Source organism: Arvicanthis niloticus, chromosome 15, assembly GCF_011762505.2.
Source record: "Arvicanthis niloticus isolate mArvNil1 chromosome 15, mArvNil1.pat.X, whole genome shotgun sequence".
Classification (NCBI taxonomy): Eukaryota; Metazoa; Chordata; class Mammalia; order Rodentia; family Muridae; genus Arvicanthis; species Arvicanthis niloticus.
In genome coordinates this window covers 18118601-18143256 of record NC_047672.1, presented here as the reverse complement: position 1 = coordinate 18143256, position 24656 = coordinate 18118601, and the positions used below count along the sequence as shown (strand labels likewise).

Here is a 24656-nt window from a genome sequence, read left to right as displayed (position 1 = left end):
TTTTTCCTTGTTAATTGCACAAAAATTGACCAGTGTCATGATAGCTCTAAAACCATCTTATTCCACAGAAGAGGCTGAAATGAGATATTTTTAAGAGCATTCTAGATTTGTTTGTGAGTTTATCCACAGGCGAATGATTCTAAGCATCAGCATTGACTCATCCTCACTGTTAGCTTTCTGCTTTCAGTTCATCAACTCTTTTCTATCAGACACAATTTAGCAAATCCATAAGGAGATATATTTATAAAATTAGCCCTGTATATATGGAGATGAGGCAATAAAGGGATTCTGGGATATAAAATTTATATTCTCATACTAGTGTCATTTCTAAAACCTTAGAGACTCCTGTAGTTTAAAAAATAAAATTTAAAATACTTATTTTTACATAGTCTATCCCAACTTTATTTTTCAAGCCATGTTTTTCCAACTGGATTTTTTTTGATCCATTTATTTGATAACGAAGCAACAGTGATTGTACCTTGTCTTTTGCTACTTTGTGGGTTCTTCTTTTTTCTACTCTTTCAATTGCCTAACACTAGATAAGAGGGAGGGAAAGAGAGAAAAGTAAGAGTTCACAGAATAAATTCAGGGGTCAGAAAGGAAGCAGTGTTATTGGTAAACGACTTCCTGCTTATTAGAGCCATCGAAAGTCCTTGGGACAAGTTTGGTCTTCACCATCAGGATATCTAATTTCTTCTTATTGTTGTTTCTTCTTTGCACAAAACTACTTAACAGTGACCACCAACAACCAACAGCAACCAACAACGACCCAACAATACTCAGGGCCCTAACATTTATATACTCTCTAAACAGTCCCCAGAATTCCAAAATCACACCATCTACATCTGGCAAAATTATGGCCCTGCTAGAGCACAAGGCAAATCATAGTCAGCTGCTGTGGACAATCTGAAGCAGCCCCATATCCCAACCCTAGGATTTTAAAACTATCTATCTATCTATCTATCTATCTATCTATCTATCTATCTACTTATAATATTTCTGTGATTTTTAATGAAACCAAAATTCCAGAATTTGTACTATAAGTAATAGCCTTAATTTTCAAACACTGTGTTCTTCTATCTTTACTCAGTTTTATTTGCTGCTCATAGCACATCCTCATGCAATAGTTTTATTAACATCCTAATAGTCACTGTAAGATTCATTCATCTTATTTTCATAAAAAAGAATACGTAGCAAGCACCGAGAGTAAAAATGGCAAACATTTCTGACAATCTAGTCCCAATCTAGTGAAAAAACTATATTTAGAGACAAAGTATTAATTTCAAAATTCAAGAATAAGAACTTTTCTACTTTCAGACAATGACAAATGACTAGTCTTGCTATACAAACAAAAGAAGCCTCATTTATATTAAAAAGTTAGTATGAAATAGTCATGAAAATTCTTTCCCTTTGCTGATAAGTGTATACAAAAAGTCAGTATGAACAAACCTTGGTGGGTAGATTGTGTTAATAAATGTTCTCAGGGCTCAATCCATCTTAGAATAGTTATAAGTTACTTCTAGCTAAAGGAGACCTAACAAAATACACACCATGAAACTCATCAGAAACAAGGAAACAGCTGGAAGATACTCAGCAATTGCAACATGGTGGTATTTTAGTGTGTGAAGTCCAAAGTAAGACTAACTGCTTGAGAGAGTTTCAACATTAGAAGCATGACTTGCATTAGCTCAAAAAAATGTGTGTGAATTTGTATCCTAAGAAAGGTGTCTTGTGTGGTGTTGTACTTTACATTACGACATATTTTTTTCTTTCATTACTAGCTTGTGAGGTACATAGAACAAATATGTAACATTCCCAGCATTTCCATTTGAAAGACAAAATTGTTCTCCTGGAAGCACCGAGTTATTTATAAAACTGAAGAGCACCAGGATGCAGCCTCTGCCTTCCTGCTCTGCTCTAAGAGTTCTTCTTGATTGCTGCTACATCTAATATTTTGATATCATACTTACAGACTTACATGCATTCCTTCTCGGTGCTTTGGCAAAGTAGAAAGTTGGGAAAGTGCCAATGCAGCAAATCCCACCACACAGTAGATTTATCACTGAGGATGCACAGAAGACCCGAAGCAGGAGCTGGTGACTGCAAAGAATTGACATTCTTGTCCTTACACCCTCCCTGTTTTGTGATCTAGCCACTAAATGTTTTTCATGACTGTCACCCTGGAAAGCAGTTCTCTCAGGGCTCTATACACTTTGATTTGTAGGAATGAGTTTAAATGACTGTATTTAACCAATTCCCAAGTGCATTCTACTTTCACTTATTTCTCATATGAGGAGCATTTACCTCCTGCAAGTAAAGAGATTTTTCCTGTAATTAAAAGTGTTAGAGTAAGTATGTGAGGTGTTAGAAAACTATATGAAGTACAAATTCCTAAATGCTTTGTATATTTACAATCAGCATATTTCTAAAATAAACTTGAATAGAACAAGGAGATATAATTTTGTGCAGAATCCTAAGATTTATTTTCTTATTTATTTTCTCAGAGGTAAAAAGCAAGGCATAATTTAGATATCCACCAACAGAATATATTGATTCATGAAGTGAAGTGGGTTATAGTATATTAACTCAATTTTTCCTATTCCCCATGCTATGCAATCTACCTCAAAGTGGTTCAAGTGGTTCATAAGTTTTGGTTAACAAATGTGCTTTTATAAACGTGACGGTTTCCATTACAAACATACACACAGACAGACACACATACACACACACACACACACACACACACACACACATACACACACACACTGCATGATTTGATGTAAGATTGAAAGACACTCAGCTCTTCAGTTAGGAAGGCAAATATATTCAAAATTAAATTTGTTTCTATTGAAAATCCTTTTCTCTCTGTCTCTCTGTCTCTCTCTGTCTCTCTCTCTGTCTCTCTCTTTCTGTCTCTCTCTGTCTCTGTCTCTCTCTCTGTCTCTCTGTCTCTGTCTCTCTCTCTCTGTCTCTGTCTCTCTCTCTCTCTCTCTCTCTCTCTCTCTCTCTCTCTCTCTCTCTCTCTCTCTCTCTCTCTCTCTCTCTCTCTCTCTGTGTGTGTGTGTGTGTGTACTTATATTTGATATTTAGTTTATTTAGTTATTTTTCCTGAAATCTTTGAAATGAAAAATGTGTTCTACTTCTGGGTATTACTCTCCATTTCAATGCTGCTTTACAATACTTACATAACAATATGAGTTGAATGAAAACATATTCCATAATTGCAGCCTGAACTAAATTCCTTTATTATCGCCTTAAGACCTAGAATTGTACAATTCTGCTTTGGAATGGGAGGAGGTGTTACTGGTCATTGAACAAGGGCTAAATCAGTTTAATTCAACTAAAATATATTAAATAAATTAAGGCTTCCCAATTATTCATGAATCAGTTTTATCTTAGAGTACCTTCCAGAAATATAAAATCATGATTGTTTAAATTTCGATATTCATTTTGAATAATATAAATTGTTTTTTTCTCATAAAAAGAATCAATAGAAAATTAATCTCTTAGAGCATTCTATTATGCAAGCCTATTCAAGTCGTCCATTTTTTAGTGCATTGGGACAGTTTGTTAACTTTGGCTTTGTACCAAAACTTTTAGATCATTTGTTTTCTCAGCAGTGTTCTTATTTTTATGTAGTTGGGTCAGTCACTGTTTCTATTGTAGTATGTTTCTATATTATATTGAGAATGAAATAAGTAATGTATTTCTTTATTATTTGATAATTTTGTTAGCTTCTAAACAATGATGTGGAAAATAAAATAAGTTAAATGCATACATCTTAATGCATAGATTAGTTCCTAAATATAATAACCCCTTACTATATCTTTTTGAAAGCTAAGTCTTGCTCCATTTTTCATGTCCTGTTCCTGGAGTAATACTAGGTCACTGAGTAGCTCATTAAATACATAGGAAAGAAGTAGGAAGGAGCAGGGAGGGAAAAATAGTCATCTGAGCAACATGGGAATTTCACAATTATAGCTCTAATAAAGTTCAGATCATGATAAAGTGTTTTAAGCAATAAATTATGTCTGTGTTATTATAACGCAGGGACTATTTTTGATGTCTGTAATTAACTTACCTCTCTGGAGAGCAGTGTTAAATATACATATTTATTATAGGCTGAATTTCTAATTAATAATATATGTTAGATTTCTCTTAATTCATCTGTGTACTTCCACATTTTATACCCCATCCCAACCAATTATAAATCAGCTGAGTCCTAATTGGCCTGGATGTACTAGAACTCCAAGCTAACAACTCAGAGTGGAGTGTTCTATCACTGAAATTTATTAAACAGAAAGTATAAAAGCTAAATCTTCTACAGTGGCCAAAACCAGATAAGGACTGAATAAATCTGCTTCTCCAGGACAAGCATCCTATAAATTAAGGGCAAATGGGCAAGTGTTTGGACAACATGAAATTTAAGGGGAAAGTTGCCTTTCAGACTCCACCAGTAAATCCTTTTTAAAGGTTCACATTGTGTTCAGTAAGTTAAAATGTGCCACTTTAGCAATGATCGATGGCAAATTAATTTGCTTTGAATCAATCAGCTAATAAAAATATAAAAAAACAGAAAAAGAAAGAGGGGGTAACATCAGCAACCATCAGGCCATCGACCTGGACCCTTCAGTTAATTTTTATAATCTGTCCCCTCAGAAATGACCTATCAGACATGGCTTGAGAAAACTGAGGTGACTGTAACATACTCAAGGCTTGATGGTGATGTCACCTTTATGCAATGGCCCTTCAGTCAGTGCGCACTTGCTGTGTCTGCAGTGACTGCAATGTCTCACACACACACACCAAGCTAACGTACAATACTGTGCTCCATGCTGACCATGTCTCAATACTTTCAAGACATGAGAGGGGAAACTGTTTCCCTCAGGACTCATAACGCATATTTCATCTTTGTGGTGATATTAACTAATAGCTCGTATTAAGATGTCTGTTTCCCCCTTGTCAACCTCATCAGCTATTAAAATAAAAGCTTAAATACATGTTTTCATCTCATCCATTAAGGGAGAAGTTCTTTTCTTTAAGAATATTCTTGTTTCCAGGACTTCATGGATTGTGTGCAGGAATAAAAATCTAATTGGCGCCATACTTTATGCTATTGACACATTCAATAGCTGCATTGATTCAGTTTGCATTCCCACTGTTAGAGACACAAAACCCTTAGCCATGGCAGAATACTCATTTTTAATTTATTTTGCTTTGTATATTGCCTGTTAGTGAATTAATTTGTTTCAAAGGCAAAAGTATTTTTTTCCACATGGAAAACATTCTAAATTAGGCAGTAGACTGTATGATTATTAACCATTATTATATTAAATGATAGTGTTACATACAGTAGTTCACATCACATAGCTTAATAAATAGAGAAAAATATCAATCTTTGAATCCAATATTCAACTCTCCTAATAAGACTGGGCACTTAAATTTCTCTCAACAGCAATTAATCCTTCACATAGGGCCAACATATCATCAAATATATATATATATATATATATATATATATATATATATATATATGAATGACATGGCATTTCATATGTAACACTGAGTCTTGCGTTAACAAACTATGTATGAGCCTGGAGACTTTTTAATGATTTTGGACTAGTGTTTCAGATTTAATTTTTCTCATTTTATTTTTTATTAGATATTTTATTTATTTACATTGCAGATGATGTCCCCTTCCCCTGTTCCTTCCCCAATAAAACCCCTATTTCATTCCTCCTCCTCCTTTTTTCTTTTATACCATTCTAATTACATGCAAGTATTAACATCGGTTCTAGTTTGAGGAACTAGCAATGTAATCTTGGGAAACTCTCTAGTCTGGACTTCAGCATGTTGTCTTGGGAAATTTTGTTTGCAAGGCAAACTTTAGCTGAGCTTGAATATCCACCCTTAAGTGTTGGTATTTGGGGGATTATCACAGGTACTAGGGGCTCACCTTATGTCATTTAGGATATTCTTGTCTTCTATTCCAACTTTGACCTACATCTTTCTGTCTAAGAGTCATCAAACCCTCTGTCTTCAGTGACACGAAAAGTTAAATTCTCTTGTTAGTCCTGGGGGATAGTTCAAGAAACCTTCACAAAGTTTCTGTGAGGTAGGCACTAGTGTAATCTTCCTGTATTCTTTCTGGTTTGTCAGCCAGATCCCTGCTACACATGTGGCCTGACCAACACTGATGCTATTACTGTGAAGTTTTCCTTCACCCTTTGGAAATTTTTGTCTTCTGTGCTCCAGATCTATACTTTGCACATGAAAAAAGGAGCCCAGCCTTCTAGCCTGAGTCTTTGCTTAATCTGGGATTCTTTCTTGCCATCTCAACATCTCAGCAGATCCCCTGTCCCTGGAGACTTTCTACCTGCTAACAAGAATACTACTTACTTAACTTGATAGACTGTTTTGATTCTAGACCCAGCAGAAACCTGTGCTGAGATAGTAAAAAATTTCATACCCCTTTCCTTAATTTTCTTATAGCAGATTAATGCTTCAAGACCAAATCTTTTAATTAGTACCTGTTGCCTAAATGGATGAGCAAAGCATTGTCCTGTCCACACTGCTGTCTCTTCTCCTGGCTATAAATCTCATCTGTAGCACTGCTCAGCAGACTTTCAATCAACTCTAGTCCGGTACTGTGTTTCTACTGCTGCTTTCTGGTTGTAGTTTGCTCTTTCTCAGAACTTCGCTCTATTAAATACTTGGGAGATTTCAAGATACTGTTTTTTTTTTGTTTTTTTTTTTTTTAACTTTTTTGTTAGAACAGTGGGAAATGAGATAATAAAGCTTCTACTTTTATTTTAAAGACCCCTGAGAGATACTTAACCAGTTGCCTGCTGTGTAAATAGTACTGAGAATGAAAAACATAAAGGAGATTTACTGTTTCACTTATGACCACATGTGCTCTCAACTTTCTACACAATAGCAGAGAGAATGCCAAGCTCTCCCATGGCTATTTCTACCACAAGTATCTTCAGAGGATTTCTGTAATGAATTAGATTCTGTAATGAATTAGAACATAAAGGTTTCTTTACAAATTAGGCTGTTTAAAAATTAGGAAGCTAAGGGCACTGAGGGTAGTTACCATTGAAGGCTGACAATTTCCTACAGAAAAATCCGCTTTCAAAGTAAGTTTCTGTCACCAATTCTCTATAAAATTGATCCTGGTCCTGAAGAAATACATATTTGTGAAACTTTGAATACTCTTTATAAAGTTTAAAAAAAAAAAAAACTGTTTGGGTTATATTAGTTTGTTGTGGCCAGAGCTGCCCCACACTTGGGGGCCAAAATGTTGGGGACCGCTCTGTCAGTGTTGGAACCCACACTGCCAAAAGCCTTGGGGGCTAAACTGTTAGAGCCCACACTGCCCCAAGCTGTTCCGGTCTGAGGGTCGGGGTTCAGCAAGAGAGAGAGTGAGGACAGACTCGAAGAATGGAGACCAGACAGAGTGTGATTCAATCCTGTTTATTCTCCAGTCTCTCTTTCTAGTCCAAGTCCCAAGTCTTGAGTTCCTAGTCCCTAGTTCCTAGTCCCTAGTGCCTCCAAGTTCCAAGTGCCTAATACCTAATAATCCTTCTTCCGTGTTCTCTAATCCAAGTGTCTTCTTCCTCAATGCCTAATTCCTACTCCAAGTTGTACTCTACTCTTCTGTCTGCCTCTCACCTTTTATATGTCTCACTTCTAAGCCACGCCTCTAAGTCACGCCTTTAAGTCCTGCCCCTAGGTCTTATCTCTAAATCTGATCTCTAAGTCTTGCCCTTAAATCACACACCTTTAAGTCTCACACACCCAAGGGAAAATCCTGGGTATCCAAAGCAAGATGTTATCAGAGTATGCTCAGCTGTTGTAGGCTATTGTAAACAAGCCTCTTGTCAGGGTATATGGCTCAAGATGGCTGCAAGGATGATAGCCGCCTTCTGTCGGCTCCCCACATTAGTTACTATTTTATTTTATCCAAAAATACACATCTACAACATCTACCCATTAAACATTTTATACTTTAATTAATATGGTATGTGGTAATCATATCTATGCTAGGTCCATCATGTGAAGAATATTAGTCCTTCTCTCAAAGAACACAGACCATGATATCCATTGTCTTTAAGGGAATAGAAAAAATTTAAAGTTCATAGTCAGTAATTAGTATCATTGGTTGTTTTCATCTTTAAAGGTTAATTCTTCTGCATAAAATTTCTCAGTATGGAGCCAAATTGAGCCATTTTGTTTTAGCATAATATACTTTTCTATATTTGCATGAATTGGTGATAGTTGTTATAAGGGAGAAGGAAAAATCCCACTCTTCTGTTGATGTCATTTGCAGTTCTTGTTTTCTCCATGGTCACCATGCCAATCTCATGCACAAGTAGTAGGCAGAGAAAGAGAAAGAAAGAGAGAGAAGGGGGTGGTGACATGGGTTTTTAGAACCACAAAGCCCCACCCCCAGTGGCAAACATCCAACAAGGCCACATTTACTTCAAGAAGGTCACCTCCTAATCATTCTCAAACACTTCCACTAACTAGAGACTATGTGAACCACTCACATTCAAACCACCACATTCCCAACTGAAAACAAAACAAAACACTCATACACAAAGAGCAGAATAAGGGAGCAACCTTCCATAAAAAGCAATTGATAAGCCAGAAGTGTCTTGAAACTTTCATGTTGTTTAGTCATTTAGCACCTCTTAGCACAATGATAAAATTTTATTAGTGTGTGTCATCTGAAAGTTATGTTTAAAATTTTTCTACATGTTTATGTATATTTATTATTTCTGTTATAACTGGATATAGTCAATAATTAATTCTTGGACACACATTGAGAAATTTGTACTACGGGTCAATATGTAACCAATTTGCATAAACTTTTCATGTTTTTAGAGAAAACTGTATATATTCTAATTGTTGAACATTTTATTTAAATATTTTTAGATCTGAAGATTAGGACAAGTTTATATCTGTAGCATCATTCAAGATGATTTATTCAATTGTGCATGTAGATATTAGATACGTGCAATCTTTCTACAACTTATTTTGTCAGTACCGCAAAGCCAACTTGTCCCTTTGAATTAAAAAACAAAGCAAAACAAACAAAAAGGTGCTTTATGTCTTTGACAAGAGGCATATTTTTAGGGAAAATAGCTACATACTGTTGCAAGGAATTCCCAGTTCAAGCTTTGCCTCTATAGTAGCAGAAAATGAGAATTAGTTAAACGAAAATGAAGGTTGACTGCGCCAGTCTACTTGCCCTGTGGCTATTCTTTTGTGTCACAGCAGGACACAGTATTGGAAGTGTTGTGTCACCAGATGGCAACAGGATCTGGACTGTGTCTAGAAAGAGAGGTTTTAACTGATTCTAAGGACAAAAATAACCCACAAAAATGGCTGTAATGCCAGCCCCAGTGTGATACAGTGCATAATTACAGGACACACTATTAAATACACGAAGCACAGAGTTGAAAGACAGCCCTGTGCCAGCAGTGAATTGTCTTCACGATGAAAATGGCAAAGTCTGCACAAGAGCTATCCTGCCCTTGTGTTGCCCGTTCACAACAAACAAACAAAAGTCTTAGATTTCTAGATGACTGTGGCAGCCTCTGAAAGCAAGCTGCGTAACCTGATAATGATTTTTAAAGAAAGACTACTTCATTTAACAAGAAGTGTGGAGGGAAAGGGCCTTTCAGATTGGTTATTCCCATGGTATAGTGACTGTAACCACTGGGCTTTTCTGTCTATGGTCCTGAGACTAGGTATTTCCATCCGTGGGTGTTTTCATGGAACTGAATGCAAAGGTGAGAGAGCCTTTCCATATCCCTATTAGTAAGATATCTACTCTGAAAACCCACCATATATCTAATTTTATGCCTCATTATTCAGGATTACATATGCACCAAGCTTTAACTCCATGTCCAAGGTTAGAGACCTGGAGATCCTGTAAGCCAATTTCCATTCTGGTTGCCATATGCCACAAATAACAGAAATTCCTAAAGTTATTCTAGATAGCTAACTAGGCCAGTTTTGCAGATTTTACTCTCTCTGTCTCTCTCTGTTTCTCTCTCGCCCACCATCCCTCCCCCCCGTGTGTGCATGTGCGTGCGTGTGTGTGTGTGTGTGTGTGTGTGTGTGTGTGTGTGTGTGCGTGCATGTATGAATATCAGAAAACACCTAGTAAGAGTTAATTTTCTGTGACTTTCTTGTGGATCCCAGAGATTAAGCTCGTGTTATCAGGCTCAATGACATATTCTTTACTCACTGAACCATCCTACCAGCCTATCGTTCTGGTTCTTTCTCCCAGCTCCATGCTCCCAGAAACAAGACTCAGATTCAAAATATATTTACAAATACATTGGATATATATATATATATATATATATATATATATATATATATATTCTTCTCTGACTAGCTCATAACTTAAAATCACCCATTTATTCTAATCTACAGCCTGCCACATGGCTGGTTACCTGTGCTCAAGCACCATGTGTCTGAACTTGTCAAATAATCCAGGGTGAATCTCCTGTTTGGCATTATCCCAGAATCCTTTCTGCCTACAGAATGTTCCACCTTCTATTTCCTGCCTAAGCTTTCAGTTATCAGATTTATTTTTGTCAGGTGCCACATCCATACAGACACAAGATATTTTCTCTACACCAGACAATGTTATAGAAACATTTCTGCCCTTAAGTATAAACAGTGGCTACTTTAGAAACCTACTTGGCTCTTAAATAGCACTTTTGTTTAACTGGAACAGTGAAGCACCATTCTGTAAATTTTATGTAAAGATGACTGAGTAAGAAGGAATCTATGCTTAATTTTAGGAACAGCTCTGGTTAGCTGGGACCCCACAAAGCACCTTTTCAGTTTTAGAGTCTGCATTGAAATCATTGCATGTGCAGGGTCATTGCAAGGCCCTCCTCATGGGATAAGTTCTTCTAAACGATTTACTGGTCCTTCCTAAAGTGTCTTTCAGATGTAACAATGTTGAGTTTCTTTTCTTGCTACAACAGCCATCTGCAACAGAGCTGGCATCTCTCAACTCATTCAACATAATCAGAAATAATTACTCAACATTTACTGTGGGTGGGGTGGGAAAAATGACCATGCCACAGTTGTGATGCCCTCATTGAAATGAAAATCATTAGATAAAATACAATACTGACTTTAGAAGGGCCCAGAAGGAGCACAAAGGAGAGCTAGCTTATTCTTTTGGGGTTATACACAGGCACTGGATTTTTTGTGCAAAGTCTCAGATTATAGTCTGTGTAAGAGAAAAAGCCTGAGAGACTTCTAAAGCACTGTAACCAGGCTCTTGAATGTGTTTTTCAAAATTGCTCTCAACATTTTAACTTTGCCCCCTCCTTCCCTCCCTCCTTCTGATGTCCTCTGACTCCATTCTCTTCTTCCCTCTCTGGGTCCTGCATGCAAATCGTTATTCTCTAAAACTGAGGAACCTTCAAAACCAGCAAACATGTCCATAGCCAAACTCAGCGTATATACGTCTGTCCTAAATTACATCCTTTTCATTTGTTTTCTGAATAGGTTGCTAATGAAATAATAGACCTAGATACTAGCAAAGAAGCTAAGGATCTCTGACCCCATGCCTCTCTCCTCATCCCACTATACACATACATTAGCAAGTGTAATAGATTGCACAGTAAGTTATTTTTCTTTTCTTTTTTTCTAGGTTCACTACCTTATTAAAAGATTAGCACTTTTTCCTCTATGGCAGTAGCTTTAAACCTGTGGATCATAGCCCCTTTGGAAGTCACATATCAGATATCCTGCACATCAGATATTTACATTGTGAATCCCAAAGGTAGTGAAATTAGTTATGAAGTAGCAACAAAATACTTTTATGGTTGGGAGCTACCACAACACGAGTGTCTTAATTAGGGTTTTATTGCTACGAAGAGAAACCATGACAAAAGTAACTCTTATAAAGGACAAAACATTTAACTGGGGCTGGCTTATAGATTCAGAGGTTCAGTCCGTTATCATCATGGCAGGAAGCAAGGCAGCATCCACTCAAGCATGATGCTGGAGGAGCTAAGATTTCTACATCTTAGTTCCAAAGGCAAATAGAAGAAAACTATTTCCAGGCAGTCAGGAGGAAAGTCTCAAAGCCCATCCCCACAGTGACACCCTCCCTCCAAGAAAGCCACACCTAATCCAATGTGGCCATACCTCCTAATAGTGCTATGCCCTGGGTCAAGTATATTCAAACCACCACAGTGAGGAACTGTATTAAAGGGTGGAAGCAATAGGAAGGGTGAAAAAACACGGCTCTATAGAGACAGAGAAAAATTATTCCCAGTCTTGTTAGCCATATGGTCACTGTCAGAACTATTGAGTCCAGTCACTGTAACGTGAGAAGATTAATGGACAATATATTGGTGAGTGAGCCTCACTGGGTTCTGAGAAGTTTATATGAAAACAGATGACATTTGACCTGGGCACTATAGTTACCTCTTCCTACCTAGTTCCTTCTCCTCTTGGGTTGATATTGCAGGAACTATTCCTTGACCTCCTAGACATCAGTTCTGCTCTGCAACCCTTCCTTCTATTACTATATACACAGCAAATTAACCAATGCTGACTATGCAATGAGAAACATCTGTCTGCCATGTAAATGGCTCTTTTATGATGATGCATAGTCCTTGGTGGCCCAGTTGGGCTCTGCTTAGTCTTCATGTTCTTCTGACTCTCGGATGTCATGGTGTTTGCCTCTGTCCAAATGCCTTCTATCATTCCTTGACAGTTGTAGTGGTTATATTAGTGTGGGAAAGCTGGGTTTATGCATTTTTCTTTTCTAAATTCTGGGTTACTTTCAAGACAAAGCTATTTTTGAGTTAGCATTGGGATTATAGGCAGGCCATCATGCCCCTTCTCCTTCCCCCAACAACTACAGGAATACTTTAGAGCCAAACTCAAGTTTTCATGTTTACAATGGAAGCTCTTTAATCCTCATAGCCATCTCCCCAGACCTGATTTATTTATTTTTTGATTGGTGACTATATGACCATATGTATAATAGATACATGGCAATCCCTAGTCATTGGTACATTTTATGTGGCTGAGAAGAATGACTGATTGGAATTCTCATTGATGTTCAAGTAAATAATGTAAAACTAAAATTATAACTTCACATAAATTTTATTTTGATAAAAAATAATTTTTCTTCTATAAAAGGTTAAAAATAAGTTTAGACGGGCTTTTATCTGTAGGTGTGTGTGTGTGTGTGTACCACATGGATGCAGTAGCCTGTGGATACCAAAAGAGGGCACAGGAGCACTTGAAACTAGAGCTGCAGGTGTTTGTAATCTACCATGTGGCTATTATGAACTGAACCCAGGTTGTCTGCAAGAGTAATAAATGTTCTTAACTGCCAAGCCATATCGACAGCCCCTACAAAGGCTATTTTTAAATTACTTTATTCTCAAGTCTTTTAACTCTTTTTGTAGTTACAAATGTTTTTGTGTTCTGTAGTGTTATGGCTGATGTCTTAATTAAGCTTTTTGTTGTTCAAAGACTGTAGTTTACATTGTTTAGGTTTTGATCTGGTCTACTACCATCATCGAAGTGAAATCGTTATGGACTGTGTGTTACAATCTATTATCAACATGTGAATACTTTTAAAATATCTGCAAGTGCTTTACAGTAAATTCAAATCACAAGTTACTTGGAACCTACCTCCATTAATATAGCCATTTATTTGAAAAGACCTATCTGTAATTGGGATTGTAGTGAGAATTTTAATTAAAAATTTTGTTATATAGATTTGTAATTGTTATATTGATGTGTTTCTTTTGAAGTGTAATTTAGCCACCATAAGTTTATCAGGATTATATTCTAAGTAATGATTCCAGATCTCATTCAATTTTCTGAGAATCTGAAACTTCGATTTTTAAGTTACTTATATAATGGACTTCTATTGACTTTTCTTCATTTTTATATATGACACATGGGCTTCTAAAGAAGAAAAATAATTCCTTGCATTAACTTCTAGGCTTTTCTGTACTGTGGCAGGAGAAGACCTTTCATTTTATAAGCTTTAAAATCCATGAAAATTGATCCTTTTCCCTGACAACATCTTCTTCCAGGGCCTTTCCTCTTGACCAAGCCTAGACTTTTATATTGTTTCAAAGGCTAAAGATTCCACCGTTCTGGACTAACTCAGCAATGGCTAATGGCTCAGAGCATTGTAGCTTTTAGACATTTTCAGATGCTCATTAAAGAAAGGTTCTTTTTACAAAAAGAAGGGCATATTATTAACAAACATTATGTTAGCCACATATTGAGTGGGAAATATTTGATAACAGCATGGCTAAGCTAATTTCAATAATTTTAATTTGTTGATGACTACATATATATGTGACACATGTGATAAACTCAGAAATGCCAACCTGGGGATAGGTGATACAGTTCAGTGGTAGAATAAGTACTTACCATGTTCAAGGCTATAGGTTTCACCCTAGTCAACAGGCACAAATAAATAAAATAAATATTTAGAAATAGCTTCACTGGCCTACCTAGGTTCATCAAAGTAACTGTGTCAATTATGAATACGTATGATAGAATGTTTGCAATTTTCTAATATAGACAGGGTCTCATTATATAGGTCATCTTAGAGCTTGCTCTGTAGACCAGGAAGACCTTGTATTCACAGAGCTCTACCTGCCTCTAGCCCCTAAGTGATAGGATTAAAGATGTGTGCCACCACATATGACTTTTGCTGTATTGTAACAAAACGGCTATTAATTTATATGTGTGTACTTAAATATATATGGAGGATAAGGATAAGGATAGCTATTAGAGGTCAGAAATGAATAAGGTAAACCACATCGCTTCAGCCTCATTTTACTGCTGCTTACAAAACTTGGCAGCTACCTTCACACTACAAGGTCTATGGGAGGACACAGCTTTCTGTCAAGAACATTCCCAGGAAACAGAAGACACCGTTGACAGTCAACTGAAAGACTGAACTGACTCTGTCACTGAACTGTCAAAAGAGAAGGCATTTTGTTCTGTCTGTCAGTTAGTGAAACAGCTCGTATTTTAATACATATCCTGTTAATTCAGCTAATGTGCTCTTACTCTGAAGAGAGAAAGCCTTTGGAAGGTTGACAAAAATCAATCTTCAAGGCCTCTTAGAGTGAACACTGCATCTCCTAGTGGAGAGAGGCCACCACTGTAAGATGATGATGAACAATGCTTAGAAATTATTAATGTTCTTTTGGCTTTTTCTTTTGGTTTTGTTTTTCATTTTCCTGACAAGTTGCTGGACTCTATCACCATTTTCCGCTGTTTGATTTGCTATATGCAGTGTACATTCCTGAACTCTAACTGGCATCTTTATTTTCTCCAAGGGAAAAAGGTTAGCCTTGTGTAACTTATTAATTCAATCAGAAGCTCTCAATACTGAGTATCGTTGTTTATCTCCTGTGGAATCTCCCATGCATCTCTGCAAAGGAAATTCAATTGATGGTGCAGTTGATAGGAACAGGCTGTCTTCTCCCACAGTTAGTGGGAAGGCTTCAGCCAGATATATGATCTTTGTTTTAATACAACCACAAAAGAGAACCAGACACGTGCTTCTTTACAGGGCTTAAAGGTATGAACACTGGTGTAAGCAAGCTGAGGTTCTGCTACTCGTTGGTGATAATGGTGGAACTGGCTGGACTCCCTGAAAAGCCTGCCTGCTTCCTTGCATTATTACAGCACTGTGTCACATCCTCCCTTCCCCTGCATCGCTCCTCTTTTCTTTTAAGATTTCCTGGCTACTTAGACTCTCTTTGATCCCCATTCTTCTTTATCGAGGTTGATGTATTCAGTCACATGCTGGTCTTCCAGTTCAGGGATGCATTCTCTTCCACTAAGGCAAAGACTGCTTCTAAGCATTTAACTGCCCTTCTGAAAAATTCTTATTCAGAAAACACATTTGTTTCTTCTTTCATGGGGAATTTTCACATTAAGGAATCTTTTGTATTCAGAGAGGACTCGAGGACTGAACACAGAGGAATTCAAATTGTAACACCTGATATTAGTAATCCTGGTGTCTTAGCCACAACAGTCAATATGATCCAGTTCAAAGATATACTACTTCCTGTGATTCTTATTATCAAAAGAGAAAAGCCATCATTCTAGACTTTTTAATTAGATGTTTTTCTGTATATTACTGATGTATGTGAATGGGGTACTCAGAAACCAGAAAAGGATGTTAGATTGCTTAAAATTGTAAAAATAGTTGGTTGTGAGCTACCATGTAGGTCCTGGGAACAAAACCCTTGGGCCCTGCAAAAACAAATGATCTTAATTGCTAAGCCATCTCTCCTGCCCCATTTGTAACATTAAAAAAAAAAAAAAAAAAAAAAACCCACCTTACTGTAAATTTGAGAAAAATACACAAATAGCCAACAACTCTAAATATTTTTAAGTAAGCTTTTTATTAGCATACCATTTGATGAAAGGAAATGTTGCTTTTCACTAGCATATCATCTTAACAAATTACATCCACTGAAGGAATATAGGTCATAGGATTTTTAACATTTAGTTATTAAAGCATTGAAATATTAGTTGTAGGTACTTTAGAAAAAAACAGGCTTCTGATTAGACACACCAGCCATTATCTGGGGTTGGTTTCTAGGTAGAGGCAGCAAAGAGAAGATGCTGCAGACAGAGGCTTAGAATTGTGTAGTTCTTGTGTAAATTGAAAAATGGGATAAGGAGCATTTTAGTTTATTAGGCCTAAGCCCTGTTTTGTTTGTTTGTTTTATATCTTCATATATTTTGGACTTGGTAAGACAGTATTGTATTTTCTTTGGCACATTTTTACATGGAGAAGATGTACAGCGGAGATAGAATAAACACTTTTTTAAAGTATAAACTGCAAATATCTTCCTAACACTTCCAAACAGCAGACTTGGGACAGATACATTCATCAGAATGCACACGAACACAGCCTGCAACCCCGTTTGCTTTATATGTCTCTCTAGCAGGTGGCAGAAGTTTAGTCTAAATAATGGAAAGTCACACCGACAATAAAACCCATTCATGAAGATGAATTTCAAATATTCCAATAGGATTGAATTTAGCCAGGAAGCTGTAAACAAACTTTCAGACTTGAATTCAAATTTTATAGTTTCATGCTTTAGTCAACATGCGTATATTTTACCCTTGTTTCTCCAAAGATATGACAGGAGATGTAAAAATCAACTCATGCTATAGCTTTTCTGTGATGGAATTTAGCCCTTTAGGAGCTCAGCTAAATGACTACTTTTTTATTCTGAACATGATTTCTCACTGTTGCAAGGAAAGGTGATTTATTTATAAGCCTCTGTAGGCGTGTATTTTTCTCTTTATCCTAAATTTGAGCATATGGCTTCAAATCTTTCCCTCTATTGTCATTTGAAACCAGAGTTGGTTTTCAACAATTCAAAAGCATGTGAGCCATTTATCACTGTGCCCATACGATAAAATCATCAATGCTGCCCAAGTTAGAACAAAACACTCAAAAGAAGTCATCATTAGGAGAAGCATGCCTTTCCTTGAGTCCCTTCACTTCTGTAGGGGTCCCTGGATTCAGGAAGCCTGCAAAGGAAGAGACTTAGACATTCCACTCTTCAACTTGTTGTAGCCTTGGAAATTGTTCTATTTTCACTCACACAGTTTCAAACATTCATTTCCGCCAATTTCTGACTCCAGCTGACAGCCAAAGCTATCAGAGATAATTTTACAGACTTGGGTGGTGTGATGGTTACAACTTGCCACAACTCAAAATAAATCACCCTGCAAGAAATGGGTGAATAATTATCTTTATCAAATTTGTCTGTGGGGAATTGCCTTGATTGCTAATTGATGTAAAATAGTCCATTGTGGGTGGCACCATTCCCCAGTTTGGTGTTCTGACCTATATGAGTAAAAAGAGCTGGTTATGCAAAGGTAAGCAAGCAGGCATCACCACAGCATGCACTCCTTTCTGCTCTTTACTCTGTGAGTCATGTGACCCCATGCTTACCCTCAATGATAGAGAACAACTTAGAATTATAACCCAAGCAACACTTTCTTTCCTTCACTAAATTCCATTCTCTTAGTCAAATGTTTGGCACATTCAGCATCCTCCTCCTTAGTTTTATTAGTGTGCTGTTTCTTCAGAGTGATACATGGTGTTTGTGTTGCATGACACAAGGAGTAACAAGATGCTGAGCATGAGCCGCTTCATTCATGTTCTTCTTACCTTCTCTGTTCAAGGGCTCTCTGACAACGTGTTGGCACACATCATCTTCTGTAGAGAGATCGAAAGCTTTCAGATTCTGATAAATCTTTGGAGTCCAAACCACTGAGACACAATATCTGTCAGTCCCAGAATACTCTTCTCTCCATTCTTTTTTTTTTTGTTTTTAAATAACCAAGTTGAAATCACTCACTTTGATATCCACAGTGCATCCTGAATATGCACATTCTCTCTCCAGTTCTCCTTATTGTATAACAAGAATGCCGTGACAACAGGTATACTGGGCTGTGGGTCAAGGCACCTTACTTCACGGGAAAACCTTCCTTGTTATTTCTTTACTTCTACTCACATGTTTGATAGGCAGGGTCAGGAGCACTTAGTACGATTTCCTAGCATAATCTTTATATATCGTGACCTTTGTTTCTTGGTGATCTGCCGTATTAGTAATGAAAAATGGTCATTTTTTAAAAAATAACTTTCATTGAATTTCTTCAGTTTCATAATGTATGTAACGCATGCTATTTAAGTTAGAATAAGTTTTCTTTCTATCCCTATTATCCAACTCATGCTTCCTACAAATATTTTTTTAAAAATTTGTTTAAAATTATTATTCCCTCTGAATCCAAGTTTTTAAACAGTCTTGGAAAATTCTCAGATTTTGTCTTTCTTTTTCTCATTCTGCCCCTCTCTTCTCAAATTCTGAATCTGTATGTTAATTCTGATTTTTATTCCTAAGATTTCAAGTTTTCTATGTAATGTTTTTAATCACTTTTATTTTTGAAATACCATTGTGAAGTCTGTCTGTCCATTTTCAGTTTCACTCTGACAATTTCTCATCTGTTTAACAGAGACCTTGAGTTTTTTTTTTTTTTTCAGCAATGGACTTTTCAATGTGCAGTATCCATTTATTTGTTGATCAAAGCTAGGCAGTATTCTTTTTTGACATTATTTCATACTCACATGTTTGAGTCTAGCTTATTGCAGCTGTGTTTTAAATAATTTCTGAACACTTTACATCACGATATTATGTCTGACTTATCTGATGGCCAAATATTTCTCATGATAGTTATTCCTTATACAAATAGATCTCCTTTTGTTTACATTCTGATAAGCACATGAGCTGGAACTCCATTGAATATGCACCTCAACTCCAAGCTAGTCTTCCTAGCTTAGCTCAATAGCTACCACTGGGAGGGCTCTCTACATGGAAATGGCATTAATGGCATGACGGACAAAGCTATGGCTCTTTACATCTGCCCAGCATGGACAGAGTATCACATCTCCTACTGCTAGTGTTAGAAAAGAAAACAATAAAACTTTAAAGTCCATCTCCTAATGTGCACCACTTTTATTCCTCTGTGAAATTGAAGATGCTGAATAGGACCATTTTAAGCAGGAGACTGACTACTTTTCTAGTGCTTTGTACTTTGGGATTGCTGATCTAAATGTCTCAGGTTTTTCTTCAGGAATCCTAAAATGCCAGAGTTAATCCAGAGAGAACTTACACTCCACTTCCCATTGTAATAGCCCAAAACCACTTGCTTTCTATTGTAACTTCTTGATTTGAGTGCCGCACCCTACAGTTAGTGCAAATTTGAAAGCCTTAATTTAGTCCAGCAACTCCGTATTTTATGTATTCTTAAAGAATAACATTTCTTTTTCCTTTAATAGGCCAGGCAAAGAAAGACAAATTTTCTTGTCAGCTCTCTTTGCTGACTGATAATAGTGTCTCTGCTATCTACTTCACTAAGATTTTTGCAGTTTTGGGTTTAATGTGATACCGATATTGGGATGTTCCTGATCTTTGCACAGGCATATAAACTGATTTCTATTCTGCTTGATCTTTAAAATCCAAACTTCTGCATTACAAAAATGAGGAGATGCTTCTAAATATTAATGGCTTAGCACCATCTAAGACCCTTAATTTCCCATTATCTTCCAGATACATACTTTACAGGATGCATACTCCTTTCACTCTCTGGATATCTACAGTGGAGAAATATTCTAGATTCTCACATTACCTTATTATAGGAATTAGACTTCTTCATGTAATGCTTGTCTCTTTCCTAATTATTCCTAAAGGTAATATCATTGAATGTTAACTATCTTTCAAATAAATTATCTCCTATTGACAGGCTTATATTACAAATACCAGCAGGATAGAGCTGGTCTCCCAGGAGTGCAGACATGCCTGTGAGCACAGGTAAAACCAACACTTCAGCTCAAATTCCTGGCCCAAGAGGGACCAGCCCAGAGCCATCAGTACATAGGAACCAAGGAACAACCAAGGACAGGATCATTCCAGTTTCCATCTGCACCCAGAGCTGATCCTGTGCCACTGCTGTCCATACCCAAATTCCTCCTGGAGAGAACTGGTCTCCCAGGAGAGTTGACAATTAGGCTTGGAGGACGGACAAGACACAGTCAGAGACAGAAAGACAAGCTAACACCAGAGATAACCAGATGGTGAGAGGCAAAGTCGAGAACATTAACAACATAAACCAATGCTACTTGACATCATCAGAACCTAGTTCTCCCACCACAGCGAGCCCTGGATACCCCAACACAGCAGAAAAGCAAGACTCTGATTTAATATCACATCTCATGATGATGATAGAGAACTTTAAGAAGGACATAAATAGCTACTTTAAAGAAATACAGGAGAACACAGGTAAACAGATAGAAGACCTCAAGGAGAAAACATTAAAATACCTTAAAGAATTACAAGAGAACACAACCAAACAGGTGAAGGAATTGAACAAAACTATCCATGATCTAAAAATAGAAATAGAAACAATAAAGAAATCACAAAGGTAGACAACCCTGGAGATAGAAAATCTAGGAAGGTGATCAGGACTCAGACACAAGCATCACCAAAAGAATACAAGAGATAGAAGAGAGAATCTCAGGTGCAGAACATGTCATAGAAAACATTGATACAACAGTCAAAGAAAATGCAAAATGCAAAAAGCTTCTAGCCCAAAACATCCAGGAAATCCAGGACACAATAAGAAGACCAAACCTAAGGATAATAGGTAGAGAAGAAAGCGAAGATTCCCAATTTGAAAGACCAGTAAATATCTTCAACAAAATTATAGAAGAAAACTTCCCTAACCTAAAGAAAAAGATGTCCATACATATACAAGAAGCCTACAGAACTCCAAATAGATTGGACGAGTAAAGAAATTCCTCCCATCACATAATAGTCAAAACACCAAATGCACAAAATCAAAGAAAATATATTAAAAGCAGTAAGGGCAAGAGGTCAAGTAACATATAAAGGCAGACCTATCAGACCTACCAGACTTCTCACCGGAGACTATGAAAGCTAGAAGATCCTGAGCAGATGTCACACAGACAAAGAGAACTCAAATGTCAGTCCAGGCTACTATACCCAGAAAACTCTCAATTACTATAGATCAAGAAACCAAGATATTCCATGACAAAACCAAATTTACACAGCATATTTTCACAAATCCAGCCTTAAAAAGATAATAGATGAAAAATGCCAACACAAGGAGGGAAACTACACCCTAGAAAAAGCAAAAAGTAATCTTCCTTCAACAAACCCAAAAGAAGATAGCCACACAAACATAAGAACAACATAAAAAATAACAGGAACCAACAATCACTATTCCTTAATATCTCTTAACTTCAATAAACGCAGTTCCACAACAACAACAACAACAAAAAAAAAAAAAAAAAAAAAAAAAAAAAAAAAAAAAACCCGTAGACTAAGACTGGATACATAAACAGGACCCAGCATTTTGCAGCATACAATAAACTCACCTCCATGTCAAAATCAGACACTACCTCAGAGTAAAGGGCTGTAAAATGATTTTCCAAGAAATAGTCTCAAGAAACAAGCTGGAGTAGCCACTCTAATATTGAATATCAACATTCAACCAAATGTTAACAAAAAGGATAACGAAGGACACTTCATACACATCAAAGGAAAAAAATCTATCAAAAAGAATCTCAATTTTGAACATCTATGCTACAAATGTAAGGACACCCACATTTATAAAAGAAACTTTACTAAAGCTAAAAGCACATATTGCACTTCACACAATAATAGTGGGAAACTTTAATACCCCATTCTCATCAATGGACAGATCATGGAGACACAAACTAAACAGACACAATAAAACTAACAGAAGTTATGAAGCAAATGGATTTAACAGATATCTATAGAACATTTCATCCTAAAACAAAAGAATATGCCTTCCTCTCAGCACCTCGTGGTACCTTTTCTAAAATTGACCATATAATTTGTTACAAAACAGGCCTCAACAGATACATTGAAATAATCCCATGCATCCTATCATATCACCACAGACTAAGACTGGTCTTCAATAGTAACAAAAACAACAGAAAGCTCACATACTCATGGAAGGTGAACAACACCCTACTCAATGATAACTTGGTCAAGGAAGAAATAAAAAAAAAAAAGAAATTAAAGACTTTTTAGAATTTAATGAGAATGAAGGCACAAGATTCCCAAACTTATGAGACACAATGAAAGCAGTGCTAAGAGGAATACTCATAGCTCTGAGTGCCTCCACAAAGAAACTGGTGAGAACGTACACTAGCAACTTGACAGCACACCTGAAAGCTCTAGAACAAAAAGAAGCAAACACACCCAAGAGGAGTAGACAGAAGGAAACAATCAAACTCGGAGTTGTAATAAAGCAAGTAGAAACAAAAGAACTATACAAAGAACCATTTCTTCATATTTTGATTTATCTTCATGTGATGAGCCATCCTTGCATATGGGGCTAAAATCTTGATGAATAATATTTTTAATGTATCATTTAATTTTTTCTGACATTTTGCTGAAGATGTTGCACTGGTATTCATCAGGATGCTGGCTTGTTCCTTCACTTGTAATATCTGTATCTCCCTGAGGTATCAGAGTATGGCTAGAATTTATTCTCAAATCAGCCATTTCCCTTAATTTTTGGAAGAATTTGATGAAGATTTATGTTTAGAGAAGGAAGGCAGCTTGGTTTTGATTCTTGTTTTATGCTTCTGTTTTATATTTATTGATTCAATCTCAGTTGTAGGTCCATGCCAAGTTTGTATTTCTTACATGTGAGTATTAGCGGGCTGTATATTTCCCTCTTGTGGCCTAGGATTTAGTTTTGTTGAGGATGTGGGTTTCTGACCCACTCTTATTCTCCCATCTTTTCTGAGTCGGTCTCAGCTTTTTGGTCCTTGTTGGGCTACATATTTGTGGTAATTTGTCTGTCTTATGTAGGTCGTTTGGTCTATTGAGATAATATTATTTGCTGTAGTGTGTCTGTAATTCCAGGAGTTTAGAGACTGAGCCAGACTGACTGCAATCTGAGACTGTCCTGGGCTATGTGATGAGACACTTGTGTCAGAGAAACAAGACACTCATTATATTCATGTATAATTGAGTTTATTTCTGTAAAGATAGTTGTTTTGTTTTTCTCTGAAAGCTCTGAGGCTTCTGTCTCTTTTCCAGGATAGATAAGGATTTTTTGGTTTTGTTGATACTTTAAAAATAGAATACTATCTGTTGCTCTGAAAAAGGCTTATATTAATACACTTAAGATATAATTGACCCTTTAAATATATTTGCATAGAGAAAAAGCCATTAGTAAAAATCCTTGGAATTTGTGTATGTGTATGTGTGTGTGTGCGTGTGTGTGTGTGTGTGTGTGTGTGCATGTGTGTGTGTGTGTGTGTGTAATTGTTGAATAGTCTTATGATCAATAACATTTATAGGCACTCTTATGACCTACTATCTTTAAATTCTGTAGTCCAAAGTAATTAACAAACCATGTGAGCTCATAAGGAAAAATGAATAAGGCAATATTATTTTATAATCAGATATAATCAGATTTTGTGAATGTTTTTGTCTATGTATTAGAAACACTACACTACACTAATCTCTAAGGAACTAAAGCTGACAGATTTTACGTAATCTTTCTTTAAAAGTATAAACTATTATAATACCTATGTAAAAATACCAAAATATTTGAGTCTTCATTCTTTTCTCCCTGTTTTTATAGCACATTTTAAAAACACCTTTTAAAAGTACATCAGAAATTCTGTTAGATTTCTAAATATCACAGTTTGTCAAAATACTAGTCAATTTCTTGAATTTTCTCTTATTTTCCTTCATTTCTATTGGAATATTTTATTTATTTACATTTCAAATGTTATCCCCTTTCTCAGTTTCCACTCAGGAAACCCCTTATCTCATCCCCCTTTACCCAGCTTCTATGAAGGTGTTTCCCCACTTACCCACCCACTCCTGCCTCCTGACCTAGCATTACCCTACACTGGAGCATCAAGCCTTCACAGGACTAAGGACCTCCCCTCTCATTGATGCCCGATAAGGCCATCCTCTGCTACATATGTAGCTAGAGCCATGGGTCCCTCCATG

General features: G+C 36.6%; 1 protein-coding gene across 1 annotated transcript in view; it reads left to right on the top strand.

Annotated features, from left to right (window-relative positions):
• The window catches only part of Cntnap2 (contactin associated protein 2), a 1965545-nt gene that overhangs the window by 1011508 nt on the left and 929381 nt on the right, over positions 1-24656 (top strand). The window lies entirely within an intron of this gene.